Source organism: Sciurus vulgaris, assembly GCF_902686455.1.
Source record: "Sciurus vulgaris genome assembly, chromosome: 12".
Lineage (NCBI taxonomy): Eukaryota > Metazoa > Chordata > Mammalia > Rodentia > Sciuridae > Sciurus > Sciurus vulgaris.
In genome coordinates this window covers 44,213,979-44,239,914 of record NC_136473.1, presented here as the reverse complement: position 1 = coordinate 44,239,914, position 25,936 = coordinate 44,213,979, and positions in this window count along the sequence as shown.

Below are 25,936 nucleotides of genomic sequence, written 5' to 3'. Positions count from 1 at the left end.
CTATAATTTTCCCCATTCTTACTAGAACAGAATTGATATTACAACCCAATAAACATAATAAAGGAAATGAAGTTAACACTAACATAGTAGCCTTATGTTTATTACAATCATTTGAACCATTATATCATGTTTTATCTCATTACCCAAAATTCTTGGTTCAAGTTCTTAACCAAAGTTTAAGAGTAATGGCATCATTTTCATTTCCAAATAAATCTATGGGAAGGAATGCAAGAATAGCACCTGAACAATGAAGGTGAACAATTTCTAGCTTTAAAATTAGTGATATGTCAAACCCACACAGATAGTCATCTGATCCTTGACAAAGGTGCCAAAAGTATACATTAGCGAAAACAGCCTTTTTAACAAAGAGTACCAGGAGAATTGGTTACCCACCTGCAGAAGAATGAGACTAAATTCTTATCTCTTACCCTGCACAAAAGTAAACTCAAGATGGAACAAAAACCTAGAATTTAGACAGAATCTATGCAACTCCTGGAAGAAGACAGAGTCAACACTCTAACATATAGGCTCAAGCAACAACTTTCTCAGAAGGACCCCTAAAGCTCAGGAAATCATGCCAAGAGTTAATTAATGGGATGGCATCAAATTTAAAAGCTTCTGCACAGCAAAGGAAACAATTAGGAATGTGAAGAAAGAACCTACAGAATGGGAGGAAATCTTTGCTAGCTGCTCTTCTGACAGAGAATTAGTATTCAGACTACACAAAGAACTTGAAAATTTTAACACAGAAAAAACAAATAACCTAATCAATAAATGGGCAAATTATCTAAACAGACACTTCTCAAAAGAAATACAAATGGCCAACAAATATATGAAAAAAAAAATTCAACATCTTTATTAATCAGCAAAATGCAAATCAAAACTACTGAGATTTTCTCTCACTCCAGTTAGAACGGCAGACATGAATAGTACAAGCAATAATAAATGCAGGAGAGGATGTGGAAAAAAAGAAACACTTTTATACTGTTGATAGAATTGTAAATTAGTAAAACCACGATGGAAATCAGTATGCAGCTTCCTCAAAAGACTAGGAAGGGAAACACCATATGACCCAGCTAAAATATTAAGGTCTGCACAGTGGAGTGATGAGTACAAGTGTACCCATGTTCGAAACAGCACAATTCACAATAGTCAAACTGAAACCAGCCTAGGTGTCCAACAGTGAATGAATGGATAAAGACAATGTAATATATATACACAATGGAGTTTTATTCGATCATGAAGATGAATGAAATTATGTCATTTGCAGGGAAATGGATAGAACTCGAGAACATTACATTAAGCAAAATTAGCCTAAGGGTCATATATGTTTTTTCTCATATGTGGAAGCTCAAGAGGAAAAAGGGAAAGAAATGTGGATAGAGTCTCATGAAAATCAAAGGGAAGGCAGCAGAATGGAGAAAAGGGACCAGGGGAGGGACAGGAGAAATACTGGGGAATGATACTGACCAAATTATATTGCTATATTGTATGCATGTATGAATATGTAACTGTGAATTCCACCATTATGTACAATTATAATGCACCAATAAAAACATGGAAAAATAAGGCAAATCAAAAATAAATAAAATTAGTCATTTGTATTTGTTAAGTCTCTGCGAGGACAGAAAGAAAGGGCATTATTAAAGGCAGAAGCTCTATCATGTCCTAGTGATTGATCCATCATCTGCATATTTTTCTTAAAGACATGGTTTGTGATCATTGAATTTCACTCAAGAGTAGAAAAAAACAGAAATGTTTCATTCACAACTAATCTTATATGTATAAAACACTGGGGACAACATGTCATGTTCTTGCAGAAGAATTATTTCCTGTGTTTTTCCCATTTTGTGTGTGTTGGGGGCTGGAAGGGAGATTATGAATGAGGTATGTTTTATTTACAGTATGAATTATTATTGAAAAACATGAGTCAATGTTGTGTTAGTCAGTTTTTCATTACTGTAATGAAATTCCTGAGATAATCAATCTATAAAGAAGACAGGTTTATTTTGGTTCATGATTTTGGAAGTTTTAGTCCATGGTCAGTTTATTCTATTGTTTTTAGGCCCATGATAAAACAGCACATCATAGTAGAAGCCCATGGCAGAGGAAGCCCATTTACCTCATGGCCAAGAATAAAAAAGAAAGAGAAAGTAAAAGACATTGGTGTCCCACAATCCCCTTCAAGGGCACACCCCCAATGCTGAAGGCCTCTCACTAGGTCCCACCTCCTAAAGGTTCCACTGCCTCCTCAATAGTCCCAGAGGCTGAGGACAACACCTTTAACACAGACCTATGGGGAACTCTTATCTAAACCCTAGTGAATATAAATACTATCATCTAAGATTTACATTCATGAAAATCTACTCACCAACCTATGCAAAATATCTATGGATATTTTCTTCATGGTGGTGAAGAAAAGCCCCCTATTGTGAAGCCAAACATGATTCACTCAGAGCCCAAGTTTTATGATTCCAAATGCAGTCATTTTCCAGTATATTCCTCTTCTCACCTCACCAAAGGGCAGCTGCAGGGACAAGAGGTCTGTGTGCTGACTTCTCATGGTAGCAGCTACCTGTGTTGACAGGTAGGTTCTTTGGGCTCATGTCACTGGAAGACAGACACAAGTTTTCTTTGGGTTCACCATGGCCATGGTAGAAAAATGAAAAACAATTAAATGAATGACTCCTTGATCTGGAAAAGATATCATTCTAAGACTATCACCAAGATTTTGGAAGGACATGAGCTTGATGAATTATGGATAAAATATGGATCATGTGTTCCAGTAGATAATTCTTCTTGCAGATTCATTAAGAGCAAATGCAAATTGGTGAGACCTGAAACACCATAGTGCAAAGAGCCATCCTCAATGCCTCTGACTCACCCTATTTCCCAGAGAAGAGTGATTGAGAGATACTTGGCAGCTCTTATGACACCTGAATTCTCCATGATCCTGAATACACAAGAACTATAGCTTGATAAAGATGCAGGATAGTAATCTGACTCCTCTGTGTTTGTCTACATAACTCAGGTTCCAATATCAACTGCAGATGCCACTGAATATTCTCTGGAGTCTATTTTCAAACCAATTCTTATTCTCCTAAGATTAAGAGCAAAGATGCAAATAAAATGGGACATGATGATGTTGTGACTATATTGATTAGGAATTTGTGACTATGAAACTGTTGATGATCTTGAGCCACACCACCATCTTTGCATTTCCAGACCATTGATTTTCCTTAATTCCAGGATAGTTTGTAATCCTTTGCTCATTCACTGAAACTTTTTCTATAGTCTGGGTAGAAAAAAATCAAAGTGTAATTCCAAGGCTAATTTACTTCTTCTCCCCAAACACTCAGTTTCCTACTTAGCAAAATAGCTGATTCCTCTCTGACTTTCAGAAGTCGATGTCTCAGAAAAATTCATTCTGAAGTTCAAAGACAGCCAAGCGCATTTCTTGGGAGGTCTCTCTCTTACTTGACAGAGCATGTTCTCATCTTCCTGGGTCTATACTTGCTTGTAAAGTCTTTCTGATCATTTACTTAAAATTATATTTAAAGTCAACTTGAAAGAAGTGCATTTTTTTCAATTCCACTTCCTGTGGTTTGAAAAAAACTGACAGTTCCTGACCATTTAAATGTTATCTTTCCACTTTGGGAGCCACACAGTAGAATTATATTCCTTAGCCAAACAAACGAACTACAGAGAATCCATTATGTTGGCGCTTCAAAACAGGAAACTGGGGTTAGTGATGGCGAATGACTTGTTTTACATAATGAGGAGTGCTTGGGCCTGCAAATACCACTCTGTGGGTTAAAGGCTAGAACTTGGAAAGCAGAGTCCACCAGGGTCTTCTCCTTCCAACCATGGAGTCTTTGTTGGCTTGGACAGCCACACCCTCGACCCTTCCCAGGAGACAAGCCTAGCTTCCACATCTGGCACAGGTCTTACTTGCAGCGGAATTGCTCTCTTCTTCCTGCTCCCTGAGAATTGACATAATCAGGGAGAAGGTTTCTAAACACTCCTCACTTATCCACTCTCCTATGTTACCTCTAGAGAAAGTTTGCCTCCGGCCTTACGTAGGTGGCCCTGACCACAGAGGGAAACATCCCTCAGTGTCCTTTTACCAATAGCACAAAAGGAAGAAGAGAGTGTGTCCAAAGGGTCCAGATGTGAACAATCAGATGACGGAGAAGAGGCAAAATGGCACTTGCCATTTCCCCCTCACCTCCATGGTCAGCCCTAAGTCCTGCTGGATGTGGCTACTACTTCCCTTTGAGACTCTGGCTCCAATGACTACAAAGAGCATTCCAAAAGGACACAGGGAGGTCCACATTTGAAAAACCAATCATTTCCCCTACTGCTGAGAAGTGAGCCAGAGCAACCTAACCTTGGCTTCACCTTAGTAATGAGGACTTGGCTTGCAGAGGCTGAAAGAGTAAACTCCAGATAGACCTCTGGGGAGCCTTGTGCCGGCTCATTTATGAAGCTTTAAAACAATTGCAAGTCTTCGGAAAGGGACTTCAGGGGCCACCCACACCGGACATGAATCATTTGTGTGTGTATCATGCACATCCCACCAAAAATGCCACCCACAGGCTTCAGTGAGGACCCAGGGGCTTTCAAAGATGGAAAGAAAATCTCAACCGCGGAAAGAAGGTCCCACTTAGGGTCAGGTTCATCCGCTCACTGTGGGGCGGTGGCGGGGGTTGGGGGCGTGTATCTTTTAGGCCGAGAAGTCAGAGTTGGACTTCCTTTGAAATCCCTCCTGTTGACCCACCCAGAATTAGTTAAACTAGTAAGTACTTGATTTCCTAATCTCTTAGACCAGATTTCTTCATCAAAGACCAGAGTGTGGAGAGCAACAGAATTATTACAAAGGGTGCTAGAATCCACGTTTACATGTACATTTTCCCATCAAAGGCTATGAAGAATGCAACTTTATAATATGGTACGTGTACAAACTTTTATTTTTTACTTTAAAAGGGGTCTACAGGCTCAAAATAGTTGGGGTCAAAAGTCACCAAGACAAATCAGAAGCAACTTGAATAGCTGAACAGTACCGAAGTGTCCTACACCCCACCAAGTCTAAGGTGCCCAAACCCTGTGCCCACACAGAAATAGATTACTTACATTTGTTTTTTAAAATCAGGCAGAAAGATACTTTGAAATTCCAGAAATGCAGACCTAAGTTATGGACTCAACTGATTTACTCCATGTTCCTTCCCACCTAAAGAATGTTAAGATAAGCTTAATTTGATTATAAGGAGACTTGCATGCCCAGCAAACATAATTTTGAAAACAGATTTGCTTTCAATACGGTGAAATAAGCTTTAGTCTGTCAGGTTTAAAAAAAAATGTTTCTGTGTATTAATAATGAACAGCACAGTGCCCCTGCACAGTTCTTAGTGTGACTATAAAAGAATTTAATTATCTCCTATTGTGTCAAGCTGTGGATTAACTTCAATTGTCACAAGCTCCCAGGATGCAAGAGTCAGGGTTTGAACCCCTGAGAAAAATAAATGCTAAATCCTACACTACCACTGAGTGAGGAATCTGATTGTCCCTGTTGCATAGCAACCACTCCCAGGAGGGGGAGATCCTATTTGGGGCAAAATGAAGTGTCCAGACAGTTTAACAACACTGAGACTGGCTTATGTAAAAACTACATGAATATTTTAAATGCTTAATATCTGATCAAAACCAGATTCCATAAGATTAACTCTAAGGCTTAGGCGAGTTGTAGCCATTATACTTCATAATGATTTTCAGAGAAAACAGATTCAGGCAAAATTTGATAAGGGTGAACATTTTAATTACTAGAAACAGCTGCCAGGTCCCCATTTAGGATATCCATGTGGCCCCAGGTGGGCTAACTGTGAAGCTCTTGCTACTCCCTGGTGTCACATCAGCTTATGTTTTAAAGGCATCGAGCAGTGTAGGAGTACAGTGCCACCAATTGGGAACTGGTGGCAAGAATCGCACTGTGGGTCATAGAGCTGAAAGAGCTTTCAGTGGTGACCCATTTGGTTACTACACAGAAGTCGCCATTCACAAAGGGACCAGGGTCTTCATCCAGGCCACTGCAGAGAGTCCCTTAGACCTAAAAGGAACTTATTTCCAGAACAAAATAAGATTCATAAGGAAAGGAATTTTGGAGGAAGTCTCTCCCAGGCTTTTGACTTTGCTCTGACTACATACCCACATTCCCAGAAGGCAAACCAAGCTCATTGATGGGATTCCCCAAAAGTTCTGCAAAGAGATAATTAATTTTTCTAGACAATGTGTCAGTTGGAAACTCTGTGACTGATTTTTTAATGCAGTGGGTCTGTACATGCTTCTGAAAGCACCTTCCTGCAAACATTTGCTCCTGGGATAACTCTATGAGTGGGGACGCTCCCAAGCCTTTTTGTTATAGAAGGAAGTGATCCCATTATTATAGCCTATTGGCCAACTGCACCTCTTCCCGCCCTAAGGGTGAAATCAAACAGGGGAAAAAGAAAACAGAGAAGTGTGGGAAGGCAGGAGAGATGACACAAAATAAAACCAACTTTGTTTACAAAGTTTATGAAGGGGAGAGGGACCCTCAGGATCTCCCCATATCTGTGTCTGTCCTGGTGTTTCCCGGGCTGACCACACTGATGGATATTGACATATCCTTTCCTGCACAGAGGCAAGCTCCAGGGTCAAGGCCATGTCTTCAGTAGGTATCCAGTGTCCCCAGGGCCTCACTCACGCCTGGGCACAGTCAGAATGTGATCAGTGCTCCTCACTGACCAGGGTACCAAAAAAAAAAAAAAAAGAGGTGGAGTGGATTTAACCAGTAGATTTTTAGAGCGAAGGGGTTTTTTCACTTAATGTCCACAGGAAATTATTCAAGTTAGGATAAATGCAAAATCAGAATTTCCTAGCAGATAAAGAAGGTAGAATTTTAGATTGTCCTCTCAGTCTCCTCAATAATCTGTCTTTTCAAATGCAGACTACCATCCTAGCTTCAGATGGACAAAGTCCACTTTTTCAGAGGTGGGAGCTGGGGGCTGTGCTTTCTGGCAACCTCTCTTACTCAAGTAAAAAATAATTCAAGAGGATAGTTGAGGCTACTTCACCAAGCCCCCTGCCTGAAATGGCTACTATTGGGACTGGGAATATTGACCAAGGAAATTCTCCCAAACAGATCCTCTGACACAAATTTGACCAACCTTGAACTGAAAATATATGAAAAAACAAATTGCATCTGCACTGAACATGTACTGACAGTTTTCTTATCATTATTCCCTAACCCATACAGTACAAGGGCTTATATAGGATTACCTTTATTATGTATCATAAGTAATCTAGAGATGATATAAAGTATACAAGAGGATATGCATAGATTATATGCAAATACTATACCATTTTATATTGGTATTTGAACTTCCATGGATTTTAGTATCCTGAGATGGTGGTACTGAGAGATGCTTTTGTGTGTGTGTGTGTGTGTGTGTGTGTGTGTGTGTATGTATGTGTGTGTGTGTGTATATATATATATATATATATATAACAAATGTACACATATATATAATATATATAAATAAAATAAATGTACACATATATATAATAAATGTATGGATTGTTTATATAGTTTATCACATACACACACATATATATAACATATAACAGTATGTAGTGTGTGCGTGTGTGTGTATATATATATATATATATAGCTTCAAGATTTTGTCCTACGAAAAACCATTCTCATTTCCCTTTTTTTAAAATATGAATTTTCCAAAGGAAATTTAATGTTTTTTTTAAGAGGGAAGTTGGGCCATATGGTAAAAGGAGTCCTTTTTAATAATTAGCTTTTGTTCTAGTAGCTAAAATGCTAAAGCAGAATTTTTTGTTTAATTTTGACAGAAGAGTTCCAAATGTGAGTATTTTCCTGAATTCTAGCTATCTTATTGATGTCAAGTTTGGTTCCCCATTTGATGTTCTGATTCTTAGACTGATTAAATGGGTTTCAAGCGCTCAGGGGCACTTAAGCATTGAGCCATAACCCCAGCCCTTTTTTAGAGACCAGGTCTCACTGAGTTGCTTAGGGCCTTGCTAAATTGTTGAGGCTGGCTTTGAATTTGCAATTCTCCTACCTCAGCCACCATAGCGGCTGGGATTATTGGTGTGTGTCACCTCACCAGGCCTCTGAGAGGCTTCTGAGTCCATTGACATGATAAGTGTTTCAGAGAAGAAAACACGAAGAAAAGAGATGCTTTCTCCAACTTCTCAAACTACTCTACCCATTCTGCTATCATACCAACAGTCCTAGAATATGAGTTGCTGAACAGCTTAGAGTTTGCCTATATTTATCATTTCATTGTAAACACTTCTTGGTTGAGACATCTCCTTTAGTTTCTCTACTTAAAGAAAATTTTCTATAATAGCTTCAGTATTATCCTTCTGTTCAAAGCTTCATGGATCTTCCTCATAGCAGTTCTTCTTTAGTCTAATATGGGGTTCACTCAGATATTCAGTTGTCCCTTTCATAGTAGTTATGGAGTGACTGAGAGATGAGATCCCTGATCTCACGGAACTGACATTCTAGTAGAGAGCTGCGATCAAGTCACAAAGTAAAAATTATTATCAGGCTTTTACTACAACATGAAGAGAAAGTAATTTAGTTGACAGGGAACATGTATCCCCTTAAGTGAAACCATAAGATGTAGAGCCAACACCCAGACTCTGGTCAGAGTAGGACCCTGAATGTCCGTCATGTGATCCCCTACAGGTGGGGGAGGGGATACACTCAATTAGAGGTGCATGCCTGATCTTCAGAGCAGCTCTGTGCCCAGATGTCTTCCAGTGCTCAGAATTATTTAAATGTGAGGAATCTACTTACATAAAATGAAGGCTGGGAAACTCACCATGGGAGTTTCAGGATGGAAACCCAGGAAGACAAGAGTGGGGTCCACCCCCCAAGTCTGTGCCAAATCATTTTCACCAGCATCCCTCACTTTCCCTGCCTTCAGCTCTGGCCATGCTGTTTAATTGGCTGGCTTTCTTCTCTGCCTTTACCACAGTGTTTACAGCAGTCAATCAGAAGAGAAAGAGAATGCATAGGAATCACTGCTTTGCTATGGGATGACCTGTTTTAAGATAAGATCTACATTGCAATAGAGTAAGCGGTGGTGATACCACCAGTCCTGGCAATTCAACATGTTTGAATCTTCAAGAGACAAATCTCATCATTCACCAGTTTTGTATCCATGTTCATTAGGTACATGTGCAGACACAGGAGAATGGTGTGTGGTCTTCACTACTAATGCACTAATAATTTGTAATAGGAAAAAAATGAGACCCCAAAGAGATTGCCACTGCTGCTATGGAACTTGACCAGAACCAAGGAGAGCTAAAAACCAGTACCTATAAACAGAAATTATATAGCAGAGGGCACAGGCTAAAGTTTGGTTCCTAATTAGGGAATCTGCTAAGGTTTTTAAATAAAGAAACTTTGTCTGTTTTCTGTTTCTATAATGGAATACCTGAGACTCTTAAAGAAGAGTTTCATTTAGCTCCCAGTTCTGGAGACTGAAGTCTATGAGCTTGGCACTGTCACCTGTTCAGCTTCTAGTGAGGGGCTGGTGCAGTTTCAATTCATGGCAGAAAGCAGAGGGCAGGAGAAATTGTGTGCAAGAGAGTTTATAACAAATTACCTTCATGGTAACTTAGTCCCCCAAGAATTAGAACTCACTCAGTCCCAGGAAATGGCATTAATCCATTCATGAGGCCTCTACCCCCAAGTCCCAAACACTCCCACTAGGTCCCACCTCACAACACTTCTGCATTGAAGAGCTAAGCCTTCAGATGAGTTCTGGTGGGGACAAATCATATTCAAATCATAGAAGGACCTGTTGCATATTTCATTGTTAATACTTTTGAACACCTATAACTCTAAACTCCCCAATTGGACTGTAAACTCATTAAAAACAAAGGTTTGTTCTGTATTGTCCTTGAAAGTCAGGCAAAAGGAATGTCATTTTATTTTTTGGTAGATTAACATGTTTGCTGAGATACCTCCAGTTTTTAAATTAGAGGCAATACATTCACAGCTGAGCTCATGGCTGTTGATTGGATGGTGTGTGGGTCAGTGAGCTGATATGTTGATGCTCTGAACTTCTTTTGTGCCATTAGGAAGAATGGCTGAGTGGAGAAGGGGAAAAAGATAGGCCACAGACTCTGGCTCCCATATACAGGTATGAATCAGAGGAGGATTAAGAAATGAAAACTATTAATAGGCATGAGACAACCTTAAAGCCCGTTGAAAATTTGTTCGTAAAGTATGGTTCAAATAATATAAACCTTTTGTCATACATGGAAATTCAAGTTTTCACACCTTATTGTTTCCAAGTATTATAAGTTGAATTGTATTCCTCTGAAATTCAGATGTTAAAGCCCTAGCTCCTCGAACCTCAGAAAGTGAACTTATTGGGAAATAGGGTTGTTGCAGATGTACTAATTAAAATGTGATCATACTTCTATATGGTGGGTCCTTAATCTAATATGACTGGTGTCCTTATAAAAAGGGGAAATTGGAAGATACACACACAAAGTGAATACCACCAGGGTGATTCTTCTTCATGCCAGCAACCACCAGCTATTGCCAGGAAAACACCAGAAGATGGGCAAGAAGCATGGAACAGATTGTCTTTCACAACAACCCTAAAAGGGAAATAATTCTACCAGCACCTTGATCTTAGACTTCTAGTCTCCAGAGCTGTGAGACAATAAATTTCTGATGTTTAAGCCTTCTAGTTGGTGGTACTTTGTTATGACAGCCCTAGCAAGCTAATATCCCAATGTTGAGATTTCAATTGCCCATTACAAAACACAGACTCGATCTTCTTTCAGCAGTGCATACTGGCATATTAACCACATTTATAATTGAGGGTGTGTGTGTCTGAACACTGAAATTTCAGAAAGCATTATTGCACCTTTGAAAACAACCAAATAACTTGCCAGTTCTTTCCACCAAAAGTTCAAAGTTAATAGGACCTTAGAGATCACCTAATATTCCCTCTCTTTTCAAAGATGAAGATGTTAAAGATCAGAGGTGTGAAGTGACTTGCCCAAGGTCAGCTAGACTGTTGGAGAAAGAACTGTGAGTTCTGGCTTCCAACTCCCAAGTTTGAGATTTTTCCACTATATTGCATTTCATCCTGTGGAAAGTTTATGTAGACAGGCAAAAGAAATGAACACTCTTCCTTGAGATGTGGCTATATGCAAAGTGGCAGAAATCCCACCAAAGCCCTGGAGAAGCTATTACGCTGTGAAGATTAAAAAACAAAAGTAGTAAAATACTTTAATATCCCCAGTCCAACAAAGTCCAAAGGAGAATAGAAGAGGCCAAAATCTAATTACGTCTTTGAATCTTTGCTTAATCCAACAGGCTACTTGGCATTCCCATTTCAACATTTTTTGGGGATTCCAATATGAAACTAAACACATTGGGCACATTTCATTTCAGACTTAACAAACCAGTTGTGCCAAACCACACAACTCCACCTCAAGATAATTTTTCCCAGTGGGAGAAAATATAACACAGTTACAGCTAACATGTATACCTTAGTTGAGAACACCCACACCCCACCCTAGTCTTACAACACTATCGTCTCCCCTTCCTGAACCCTTTCCAACTCTTTGATTCTACCAGGAAAAGAAAGAAAAGAGCCTTTCATGCCAAAACCTAGATGATGGATCCATTGACCCTAAAACAAAGTTCAGTAAATACATGACTTTGTGAATGACCTTGAATAATAGAGATAGCTGTTGGGAGCTATTATTTCAAAAGGAAGGTAGAACAGCAAGAATGATAGGATGGTTCATCTTTTCAGTTTGCTGTGGTCCGAATGTGTCCCTTCAAATTTTATTTGTTAAGATGTAATCTGCAGCATGGTAGGATCAAGAGATAAAGCTTTGGGGAGGTGATCGGGCCCTAAGGGCTGCATCTTCATTTATGGGATGCATGCCCTTATAAATAGGCCTGAGGGAGCTTGTTGATCCCTTTGTTTCTCCTCTATGTAAGGACACATGGAAAGTGCCACCTATGAAGAATGAGCTGTCACTAGATACTGAATCCATTAGCACCTTGGTTCTGAACTTCCCAGCCCCCAGAACAATGAGTAATGATTCTGTTGTTTATGAAACCCAGCTTAAGGCATTATGTTACAGCAGCCTGAATGGACTAAGATACACAATGAACACAACCTTTATATGACTCTTACTCTAGAAAGCTTCATCTTAGATAATATATCCCAATGTTTTAGCCCTCTGATACTTAATGTACATAGTTCATTATTTGACTGACAGGTAATTAATCTTACTCATTCTAGAGGTCAATGAGACGCTCAGAAAAATATAAATGCTGTCTTGACAAAAAAGAAGGAAGGCTGATTTTAAAAACACAATAAATTGGAAAAGAACCGATAAGATAGCTTTTAAAAACTGCTAATACATTCCATCTATGCAGCATCCACATGATATATTTTATGATTCAAAATAAATTATACCCAAATGATTATTTTTTCAACTATGAGCCAATCACTTTAGATTAAGAGCTTATATCGGGGTCTGGGGCTGTAGCTCAGAGGCATAGCACTTGCCTTGCATGTGTGAGGCACTGGGTTCAGTCTGCACCATGTGGAGATAAATAAACCATCTACAACTACAAAAAAAATTTTTTTAAAAAGAGCTTATATCAGTATTTTATTAATAATTTCACTTTTATTATTTAGCCTGGTTTTTTCTTCTGAAATGAAATGCAGCAGATTGTCATATTTGACAATTTGTGCCAGGCAAATCCTGCAGAACTGTGAAGGTCAACTCATCCAGCTAATACTTCCGCTCCACAGAGACAGAGTGAACGGAATCCTCATGCATTTCCCCTATCATCCTGGATTGTGCACCTGTCTTGGAGCTGAGTAAAAGTACACTTAGGGTAACAGATATAAAATCATTCAACAAATACACATTGAGAGTCATTGTGTATATATGAAAGCTCCATAGAAAATACAATTGTAAATTAATTTTGGGAGAAGAAATCTTCCTGTGCCACCAAACCTAAATGTTCATTCTATCCTATTATTTGAAATTATACCTTTCAAACAAGTAGTTTTCCTGGGGAAATAAAGGCAAGAGAGACAGATTCCACCTATGGACTGTAGTCTGAGAGCTTCTTTGGGTCAGAATCTTAGAGCTGGGTTTATATACAAGGACACTTCAAAGAAATCCATTTCCAGATTCCCAACTTCTATGTGGACTCTTTCCTAAACTGCCCAAGAGAATGTCTGCATTTTCCTGGTTCTCCTCCTCCCCTGTCACAACCCTTCCTTTCTCATTTTACTAAAGTAGCACTTGCCTTTGCCATTCCAAATGATTCCAAGTGTGCACTGCCCTAAGCTGCAAAATCATGCATCAAATGAAGAACCATTGGAAATGTGTTCCTTAGGAACAGAAGTCGTCCACTTTTGCTGGACATTCTGAATACAGCATATTTCCTTTACTTCAGAACAAAAAGATGGTTTTAAAACCTCATTCTAAAAATCCAGTCTTAGAAACTAATAAGTGGGTTGGTTATACACTTACATAAAAATTTATACTAGGGTTCTTTCAATTATGGAACCTTAATATTAACTCTAATATTTATAATCTTCCTTTTAAAAACTACAATAAAAATCTCAGATTGATGTGTGTGTTTGGAGCCTAGGCCTAGGTATTAATTACCCCTGTCTGGAAAAGAAAATCTTTTCCCACAACAGTTGGTTTTTGCAAATGCATTAAAAACCACTGACTGTAAAAATTAATGAACACAATTTCATTTTCCTTTTCCCTACTTTTGGAATTAGAAGAAAATAATATCTTCTAAGATTCAGTAGACATACAAGTTCTTTTCTAAAATGTATTTGTAGCATGGGACTTCTTTAAGGAGCTTTAGGGAAGGTATTCGCAGGAAGCGCCCAATTTATAAAAGTAACAAAACTGCTTGTCCCAAGGAATACGCAGAGTAGCAGAATCTATGACTTCCCCACAAGACTGAATTTCTCAAAAGCAGGCATGGTGCTTTGGCTTTCCCTCTCCCAAGCATAACACAGTGCCTGACACAAGAAAGGCATTCATGAGTATGTGAAGGAAATCAGGAGGGACCAAGAGAAGGAAGGACAGATGTTAGGGACGACACACAGCTTTTATGCTTCTTTAGGGAAGAAGAACGAAGGAAGATTTTTCCCTCTATTCAGCAAACATTTTTCCTCCTCCTCCTTTTCTCCTCTTTCTTTTAATATTTGGGCATCTATTTCAGAGTTCAACACTAATGTCAACAGTACATAATGTGATTTTACATGGGATTTACACCTAGAGACAAATATAACTTAAGTATTAAGCTATATTATTGATAGTAAATATTTAATACCATTGAAATAAAATTAATGTAACTGGGAGTTTTGCTATTGCAACATTCGCACCAAGGTTGAAGGTAATTCTTCCACAACATGACTTTACACTGGTCTGTCTAGCTTGGTGACCCTGGGCTGTTTGGTCACTACATTTATGTTAGGTTGTTACTAGGTAACAAGACTGTCTGAAGGGCAATGGAAAATTTTCTTTCAACCTTTGACAGAACGTTCAGGTGTTTGTCCTTGTTATTAGCAAAGTCAGACATATCAAGAACTCCTCTGCATTGTATTCAAAATATTCATCTACAGTATCTTGGTCTGGCTTCATTTTCATATCTAATTTCTACCCAGAATACTGTGAAATACACCTGTGAGTGTATTAATTATTCATATTAATAGGATTCAGTGTGATATTTTCAGACATGCATACAGTGTGCACTAATCAAATCCAATCACCCTTTTCCCTGCTCAAATTCCTAATAATCACTATTCTATTTTAGGTTGACATTTTTTAGCTTCCATGTATGAGAAAGAACATGCAGTACTTGTCTTTCTGCATCTGACTTATTTCATACAACATGGTGTCCTCCATATCCATCCATTTTGCTGCAAATGACAGAATTTCATTCTTCTTTATAATTGATTAATATTTCATTGAATATATATACCATATTTTCTTTATCCATTTATCCATTAATAGACACCTAGATTGAGTCCACATCTTATTGTAAATAGTTCTACAATAATCATGGGCTGTCAGATATCTTGTTGGTATGCTGATTTCATTTCCTTTGGATCTAATATATCTATTTTTAATTTAGGGTTTTTTTTTTTTTTTTTTTTTTTTTTTTAGGAACCACCATAATGAAAACCCCATTCTTAAGACAGGATGGGATAGTAGGTTTGGAAGGTATGCTACTCTAATGCTATTCTAAACAATTTCCTCCAGGGCCTTTGGATTCTGTGTGAGCTTCAAGTTGATCTACACTGACCTGTTACACAGGGTTGAGAGCACTGGAAATCCCACCAGGCTCCCAGGGTACATTTTGCTCTGGGAGGACACTGGCCTTTATCATTTCCTCCTGTGGGAAGGATGACTGTGAGTTCCTCCCACCCATTCCTGAGGTCCGCAGAGGTGTAGTTACCCCCACCCCCATTCATTCCAGCCAGCTCAAATCCCATATTAGCCTTGGGAGTTCATGGTTCTACCTCTTCTTTGCCCCATGCAACCGTGTTTCTGATGTCATCTCCCAGGACTCTTCAAACTGGATGGACTATCCACGAGATGAAAACAGAGCAGTTGCTCAAAGGACTTACAACTTTTCATAGTAATAACACGTGAGAGAAAATTTTCCAGTTTTCCAGAAGAACTTTCCTTAATGAGATGATTAACTGGCATTAGCCTAGTAACTACACTGTTCTTATATTTTTTTAAGATGAGACACAAGATTTGTTTTTAAATTTTTTTTGAAAAGTTAATTCCAAAACTATTCAAACCTTGAAAGCTGCATCTGTATTTTTTTTAGACTATGAAGAGATGAAGACTGTAATGTCACATTTAAGACAGATATTTCTTTTGTTCTGGTGTCCTGGGATTGCCCTTAGTTTTATAGACTTCTGAGAACCTGACATGGGAGTGAAAAAGGAATTGTACTGGTTTTATATCAGACTGTTACTGGGTCACTGGAGGAGTTCCCAGAGGACAAGATGGTCAGGACAAGATGGCCCTTTACACACATCACAGAACAGAACTTGAGCAAACCCCCTTCAGAGACACAGATTTACTTAAGAAAGCAGATCCACGTTCAAGGGAGAAGGCAGGCCATCTCAGAGGGATAGACAGCAACCTTTGACGTGGGGCGTCAATACTAACGGAGGAACAGTAGCTAGGGACTGGGCTAGAGGAGGATCTGGGGCAGAGTTACACAACACAGTGCCAGTTTTCCCTGCTCTTGTGCATTGTCTGCATCATATTACCTTTTCCGGATGAGGATATTGGTCAAGGATGTGGGTCAAGGATGAGGGTGAAGGACACGTGCTGGTGGCTCATGAGTTGCTTGTTTTGTTTTTCAAAGGTTCTTGGGTATGTCCTGCATGCCAGTGGTTCAGGGGCACTTTTGAGACTCAGGATGGCCTTCTTTTTCTGTATCCCCAAATTCCTGTCTCCCTTATCCTTACAGTGTTTCAATTAACGTCCCTAATAGGAAGTGAGTGGAGGCAAGGCCTGCAAGAACCATCCTCACCCTGCTGCTAATCTCTTCCTATCTGTGTGATTTAAAACTCAACATTGAAGGAAGGGTGAAAAGATGTTGGAGTTGTATGTTTCTGAGAAATTTCCTGTTGAAGGCCAGAGAGAAATTGTTTCCTGAGGAGCCCCCAACCCAGGCAACTAAAGTAATGGTCTGGATGGCAGAACCTACCCTACCCTGAAGGGAGCGGGGAAAATTGCCCCTCTTCCCTGGGTTTGGTTCCCAGTGTGAGACATGCCACGGCAGGTTAATCTCCACCCACCCTATAAGACAACTCTGAAATGAAGATTCGCAGACAAGGAATCTTTTGACACCATGAGGGTGTAAAGTGAGGATTGGGTAGAGGTAGACAATTTTTTTAATCGTCACAGTAAAGACATCAACTGATCCTAGGGCATTCCTAGAATCTCAAGGAAGCAGACCAGGAGTGGGACAGGGACAGACCACCCAAAGACAAACTTGGATCCTAAAAGAGTCTGCGATGCCCTTCAAAGTTGTTCCAAATTGCAGAAAGAGGCCAGGCCCTATTGGCCAGCCCCATGATCAGTGAATGGAGGCTGCCCCCGGGAAGGGCAGAACTTCAGATAAGGCGGCTCTCTTCTGTCTAGGTAAGTCTTCAGCACCTGAATGAAAAGCACCACTTGGGAATATGTTAGAAATGCAAAGTCTTGGGTCCCACCCAGACCTCTTGAGTCGGACACACTGGGGGTGGTCGAAGAGCAACCCTGTGGTTGAAATGCCTCCAGATAATTGTGAGGCACAATGAAGCCTGAGAACCACCCCCTAAGCAAGACCTAGAGAGCTAAGAGCTCTGGACAACCAGCCTCCAACAGCTGGGAGAACCAGTGCTTAAGTCCTGGAGAATGATGCCACAGCATCCATGATATATGCTCAGTGTTGGGCAGAGGAGGTCCACTGCCCCATAGAAGCAGACCAAGGGTCATGCAGGGAAGAGGCCCCCAAAGACAGACCTGGATCCCAATAGCAAAGGATGACATTGCAATTCTAACATCTTCTCAGTGGTATTTCTCTTAAGCTAGCCCCAATTTTCAATAAAATTTGTCAACAATTGACTCTTTGTTTATCAGTGTTATATGGAATTAAGTATCTGTCCCTTCTAATATAAAGGAAAGACTAACTGTTCCACCCAGCCCTGGGCCTGAGAGGTTGGTAACGGTGGACTCAAGCAGGTATTCGCTGTGTGGCCTACCCACCTCCAAGGGCCGGTGACTGCAGAGATATTGTTGTGTCTAGGGATAAGATGAGTGAGTCATTTCAGAGTACACACAAAACAGAGTATCCTGAGTGCTGTGGATTGAATATAGGTGGTGTCCCTCAGAGGTCCATATGCTCAAGTCTTGGTCCCCTGGATGGCACTATTGCAAGAAACTATGACCCTGAGAAATAGGGCCTTGTGCGAGGTTGTTAGATCACAGCAGGGCATGCCTTCAAAGGGAATTGTGGGACTCTGGCCCCTTCCTCTTTCTTCTTACTTCCTCTACCCACTACCAACATGTTGTACCATTCTTGCCAGAGATGCAAAGCATGGGGCTATCTGGTCTTGGATTGAAATGTCCAGAACCAACTTGAGCTAAATAAATCTATCTAAGTTAATATGTCTCCATAATTTTATCATACACAAGCCTAATGTACTCAGCAGTGTTTAAAAAGTCAGATGCCCTTTAAGGAAGCTACATTCCAGGGGATAGTAGGATACTTATGGGAGAGCATGTACAACATTCTTTTTTTTTTTTTTTTTTTTTTTCTTTTTGGTACCAGGGATTGAATCGAGGGGTGCTCAACACTTGAGCCACATTCCCGGCCTTTTTTTATTTTTTATTTTGAGACAGGGTCTCACTAAGTTGATTAGGGACTCACTGCATTGCTGAGGTTGGCTTTGAATTTGCGATCCTCCTGCCTCAACCTTCTGAGTTGATGGGATTGGAAGGTGCCACCAAGCCTGGCTAACATTCCTTTTTTATTAACAAGCTACTATGCCCCAGACTCACCAATCACAACAGCATCTATGGGGTCATTATTTCTATGAAGAAGTCATGCAGACTGTTTTCATTGCACTGACAACTCTTTGGCATGCCTAGCACTTAATTCTAGGCCCAGGTCAACCAGATAGCAACTATGGGATCTGGTACTCGAAGGGAAAATGATCATACCGGTATGGTCACCTTAGTACAACTAAAATCCACCATTTTTACTTCTTTCTATAAGTGTTATTTTATTTTTTCCTCTGTAAGTAAAAAATAAATTATTGGTATATTTTAATTATACATAATTTGGGGATTTATTATACATATTTGTCATAATTCACATAATATAACTTGGTCAATTTCATTCCCAAGAACTTCTCTTTTCTCTCTCTCCTCTTCAGTCCCCCTTGTCCCTGTCCTCTACTCTACTGGTCTTCCTTCTATTTTGATGAGATCCTTTTTTTTTCCTTTTTTATCTATAGTTTCCACATATGAGAGGAAACATATGACCCTTGACTTTCTGAGTCTGCCTTATTTCACCTAACATCTTCAGTTCCATCCATTTTCCTGAAAATAACATAATTTCATTCTTTTTTATGACAGAATAAAATCCATTGGGTGTGTGTGTGTGTATGCACATCACATTTTATTTATCCATTCATCTTTTGATGGACACCCAGGTTGGTTCCATAACTTGACTTTTGTGAATTGAGCTGCTATAAACATGCATCAAATTTATCATTTTTAATGAAATCAATAATGAACATGGATTCTATCCTCATTGATTTTTGGAATATATGCTTAATGGCCCATCATCCCATTATTTAATTTCCATTTGAAATTCTTTCAGGCCTCTTTTGTTGTTCTAAGCATATCTTTATAATTAATAAAAGTACTATTTTCTGCTTTTCTTTTCCAGTTTCTATTAAAAACAATCACTGGGAAGTTAGAAATTTGCTAAATTTTCCAAGGAAGTTTTTAATTATTCTACAAAGGAAATCAAGACCCATTTATCCCACTCCTTGGTTTATACCCAAAGGACTTAAAATCAGCATACTACAGTAACTAAACCACATCAATGTTTATAGCAGCTCAATTCACAATAGTAGATTGTGGAACCAACTTAGATGTCCTTCAACAGATGAATGGATAAAGAAACTGTGGTATATATACACAATGGAATATTATTCAGCCATAGAAGAATAAAATTATGGCATTTCCAGGTAAATGAATGGAATTAGAGAATATCATGCTAAATGAAGTAAGTCAATCCCAAAACATCAAAGGCCAAATATTTTCCCTGATAAGTGGATGATGATACATAATGGGGGTGGGGGGATGGAGAGTAAGAGAAGAATGGAGGAACTTTGGATTACATAGAGGGAAATGAGACGGGGGAGGGGCGGGGGTATGAGAGATGGTGGAATGAGACAGACATAATTACCCTATGTACGTGTATGATGAAGGTGTGAATCTACATCGTGCACAACCACAGAAACGAAAAGTTGTACCCCATTTGTGTACAATGAATCAAAATGCGGTCTTAAAAATAAAAAAATTTAAAAAATTTAAAAAAAGAAAAGAAAAACTTTTGTAAAACAGGATGAACAATCAATAAAATAAGACATCCTTAATTTAAAGAAAACACAGAGTAATCCTGGAATCCAAAAAATTCCACAAAGTTTAACAGATTGTCATGTAAGATTAAAAAATAAAGCATATTAATGAATCGGTTCACGAAACTAAAAACCAGCTCAATGCAGAGGATGTTTTGTGGATGGTGGTTGAAAACTGATCATTAAAGCCGTTTTGCATATATACAGAAGACAGACCTTCAGTCTTTTTCCCCCTTTTTTGCTTCCAACAGGCCAAGTGTTCACAGATGCAGAGAAAATGGAAACTCATCAATAATGAAAAAGAGAAGTTTGGCACCTTGAAGTTTTCACCAAATAGGACTGCCCAGAAATGAGCAGAGCATACTGAAGCCAGTGGCCACAGCAGCCTCTGCACAAAGTCCTCAGATCTGAGAATTCCACGCACACCAGGACCAACACCCCACTCCCACCTTCCTGGTGGCTTTGCTCTCTTGACATTCTCAATTTAATTTGATGCATCCTTCTTCCATTTAATATCTCTTTTATTTCTTTCTCTATATCATGCCCCCCAAAAAAAAAGAAATTAAAAGGGGGAAAAAGAAAAAGAAATTTAAAGAAAAAAAAAATAAATGTAAGCATAAGAAACTTTTTTCAAAATCACATCCTTGTTTGTGTTCTTTTCCCCTCTGGCCTATCTTCTCTTACCGTGTCACTTCTGATGCATATTCTTTCCCCCTATGGCAAGAAAGAAAAAAAAAATCAAATTCAATCTTGTCAATTTGTAGTATTTATTAGCATCTTTAATTAAAAAACAAAAGAAAGAAATGCCAGAGATGAACTTGAACCTCTTGGTCATCTTTAAGTTCCTCGGTGTTCACATCTACCATTATCTGTTTCTAGGTATTAGTTACGGTTATCTGGGTCTTGTCTGTTTCAGATGATGGGCCAGGTGAGTGAGACACTGGCTTCTGTGTCCCTCAACACAAACAATATGAAAAGGCATGTTATCAATTCGAGAGAATAAAAACAATCCCATATAACAAAGTAAATGTCAAGCCAAGATATTCATAAGAGCTAAAGGACATTTGGGAATCATCCAGCAAAATCTTTTCCACTGAGTGATGAGGGGAAAGGGGGAGGCTATGTCTTGCTGCTGTGAGCTGCCTTTGACCTTTGGAAAGGCATTTAATATGTCTTCACTTCACTGTCATGATCTGTCAAATGAGGCCAGTACTAATACCCACCTCACAGGACTGCTGTACAAATAAATGTGAAAAGCCCTGCAAAGCACTTAAAAATTACCAAGGATATAGCAGGCACTCCCTTACTATTAACAGTAAGAAAAAATAACATTAATATTATCAGGCCCACGTGGCTGAGCATATTGGGGTGAGCCAGGACTAGATGTTAAGTGTCCTCATTCCAAATCATGTTTTGGGAACAGAATAGCTTTTTCTCTCATGAGTGAGTGACTTGACAAATGAGAGGTCCTCAACATAAGTTCTTTGGGACATTTACACTCACAGTTGGAACCAGATAGAGCTGAGCTCCCAGAACAACATAGTCTTTATTTAGCCTCTATAAACCTCAATTTCCCCCACCTTTAATAAAGGAAGTAGCAATATGCCTTATTGTAGGGTGATGAGGCTTAAGTTAGATCGTAAATGTCAATTGATTTTAGAGAGCAACACTCAGCCAGTGGTGGCTCTTAACACAGATGTGCACTGGGGGCAGAGTGGTTCTAAGGTGCACTTTAGGCAGCTCTTTTTGTAAAGGTGGGAATCTTCCACAAACAAGTGAGACTATTCTGTCTTTGTCTTCCTGTGCATGGCTTATTGTCCTTGACATAATGTCCATCCATAATATTCCGACCACATTGCTACAAATAACAGAATCTCATCCTTTTTTGCCTGAATAACACTCTACTATGTACGCATACCATATTTTCTGTATCCATTCATCCATCAGTGGACATCTTGGTTGACTGCGTATCATGGTTATCGTGAACAGTGCCATAATGAATGTGGTCCTGCAGGTATCTCTGGTATGATTTTAGTGGGATAGGGGAATTATATGGTAGCTCTATTTTTAAGTTTTTGAGGGACCCTCCATACTTCTCCATAGTGGTTGTACCAATTTTGTCTCCAACAATGTAAGCGTTTCCCTTTCTCTACATCTGCACTAGTATTGGTTATTTTTTGTCTTTATTGTTTTTTAATAATAGCCCTTTAAACAGGAGTAAGATGACATCTCATTATTTGTGTTTCCCTGATGAATAGTGATGATGAGCATTTTAAAAGTTGATCACGTAGTGCATTTGGGCGGCACATACACTAAAATTGGAATGAAACAGAGATTAGCATGGCCTCTGCATAGGGATAACACAAAACTTCTTGAAGCGTTCCATATTTTTTCTTACTTAAATCTTCACTGCATTGCAATTTCCTTGTAGGTGTGTTATGGTAAGTGAAACTCATCCAATAAATCTTCCCTTTAAAAAAATGTTGATCGCATCGAAGTAGAGAATAGAAGAGAGGCCACTAGAGACCAGGAAGAGATCAGAGGGGAAGAAAGAGGGGAGAGTGAGAGGGTGGATACCGGGAACCAAAACAGTTTCAGAGTTTCAGGGGAGGAAAGCAGTTTTGGCATTGTATAGCACAGTAGGGCAACCAGTGTACAACACTTACTTATGCATTTCAACATATCAAGGAGAAAATCTGGCGCATTCCCAACACTTTGAAATGATAATATCTGAGATGGAAATGCAAATTGCCCTGATATGTTCATTATACATTGTATACATGTTTCAAATTATAATACTCTAGCCCTTAAAATTTTTTTAAGACTTTTTTTTTTTTTTGAAGGTGAGACATAGAAAGCTTACCCTGGAAAAGGCAGTTTGGAAGAAATAGGAAAAGTCCCAGCAGATAGAGGTAGAGGGAGGACAGCACTTCTGTCTTTCCACAGACCTGCCATGTCCAGTTTCTCTCATTCTCTGAGTAACCCCTCGAGCCCATTGTTTTATTTTTTCTGAAATTGTGTTTTAAGTGGTGGCAAGTAGATACGCAGCTACTGCCAATGATACAAACTGGCTCAGTTATAAAGAGGGAGCTACCAGAAAACTTATCCAAAGGAACATTTCCCAGTGAAACCAGATCAGACCGAGGATTTATACCTCCTCTGTAAGAGCAAAAACATTTGCTTTCCACGTCATCTGAATGTCTGCAGCTTTGATGCCAAACCTAACATGCTAAGCCCCTGCAGGCGAGTCAGACTCCAGAGCAGCTCGGTGGGTTATGCAACCAAAGTTTAGGAGCCCTCTGTCCGCATAAATCACAACAGCTCCACACTTTGTAGAGGAAATTAGCTCAGAGAAATGCCAAATGGGATCAAAAATGCAATAGATTGACATTCCAATAAAATAAGCTCTTCTACCCTCTTTATGCCCCCTGATCCCCCAGGGACATATTTGTTCCAGAAATAGCATCACATTCACATTACATCTTGGTTCAAAACTAACAGACCTTGGAGGGGTCTGTCTCCCAACCCCACCAGGGGCAGCTCTGACGGATGTTTGTCTCACTTCCAAGGGTGATAGGGTGTGATAACTAATGAGGATGGGTTGTTACCAGGGGAAGTTTTCACACAATGCACAGACTGAAAACACAAAGGGGAACAAGCAAAAATGGACATAAAGGCACTGTGCTCAGGCGGCAGAATGTGACATTGTCCCTATTTGGCATAGGGGTGGCAGGCAAGGAGGGGGAGCAGAGGAGGGTTTTTTGTTTGTTTGTTACCAGCCATTAGGAGATCTGGGTTCCATCCGTTTTTAGTACCAGTTCACTCCAAGCCCAGTGTTAATGGCTATATGGCCTTCCACTCCTGCAAGTTTTAAGGGTGAATATGCTAATGTTGTTGAGATTTGAGATAAAAAAAAAAAAGAGAGGCACACAAAGTTTCTGGAGCAAGAATTGTTAATGGTTACAAATTTGCAGAAAGCAAGGCCCCTGGCTGTGGCACTCATGGCAAAGGCATGGTGTTCTTCCCCTCCTATTCTTGTGGCTCATTGGCCAAATCAGGGAGAGAGAGAGAGAGAGAGGAACTGCATATTCAGATTTCAAAGAGACTTCTCACTCTTCACAACACTCTTCTGTTGTGTAGACAAATTATTCGCAACAAAGGTCAAAATCTTCTATCACGGGATATAAGACTTATACCTATCTAAACTTTTAAGTCCAGAAAAGGAGAGTTTGAGAAATTTCCCTTAACCGGTGTTGTGGGGGTAAAAGGGAGAAATGAGAAGCAGGAAAATATTTCTGATTTACGGGTACCAGAGCATTGTTGCTGGTAATGGATAACCAAGTCTGTAGTAGATCCTTAACTTAGTCCTCTTTATTACCATCTAATATGTTACCTCTTCCTTATAAGTTGTTTTTTCACATTATTTTATAAAAGTAGGCATGTTTATTTAAAAAGATACAAACACTATAATACACAGAATAAAACTGAAAAAAATCTTCTGTCTTAAACCATTCTTTTTTTCTTGGACTCAGAGACACTTAACAACTAAGCCTTTTTAATATTTTATTTAGAGACAGGGTCTCACTGAGTTGCTTAGGGCCTCGGTTAGTTGCTAAGGCTGAGATTTGAATTTGCAATCCTCCTGCCTCAGCCTCCCAAGCCTATGGTATTACAGGTGTGCCCTACCACGCCTGGTTCATATGGCATTCTTATCCAGAGGTATAGTATTGCCAATGGAAAGTCATTGTGATCAGAAATGTTGGTATGTTTATGTGCATGTCCACAGTAGCAGGCTTTATTTAAAAAAAACAATTATTGGGATTAAACTATATACATACTATTGTAACATTTCTTTTCCTTAATGGCATGTGATAGACATCTTTCCATCTCACTATTCATCCTTATTTCTTTTAGAATGCTCATCAAGATCCACCCCTCCCATGAGAGCTTTTCAGCTTTAATTCAGCTCTTCTTCCCTTAAAACAGAAGATCCAATAGTACTGAGGGTCTTACGTGCATCTGAGCCCTGAGTTAAGCATTTTATATTTACAGTCTTGAACCTTCATGACAACCTTGAAACGTTAGCATCGTGACCTCAGCTTTGAGGAGGGAATCAAGACTATGAATCTTTCCCATGGTCAGGTAGTGAAAAAGCCAGACTAAGCATTCTAGGCTCCCAAACCCATGTCCTTTCCATTATTCACACTGGGAGTTCGTTCTTTCATTCCACCCATTCAATTGTCAAAAACTTTTGAGTATCTGCTATGACTATACTTTATTCTGGGGCTAGAGATTTGAAGGTGAGCAAAAGAAGTTTTTCTGATTTGGTATTGTTCACTTATTTCCTACCTTAAACTGTATCTAGCCTTATCGATAGAATGTAATTTGCCATTGTCACGAGGACGATGAAAGGCTTCTGCTCAACCAAACCAAGACTCAGTCAAAATGCAAGATGTCTTTCCTTACCATGAGAATACAAAGGGGGCGGGGGGGGGGAATATCATGCTATTTTTCAAAAAGCCAAAGTGTCATTTTTGTCACATGTGTTTGAAATCATTGGGGAAAAGGCAATTAATAATTCTTTAGTGATCCAATTTAATCTTAAGAATATTTGTTTTAATCATCAGTCTACTGGGGCTGCTATAATAAAATACCATAGAATAAGGGGA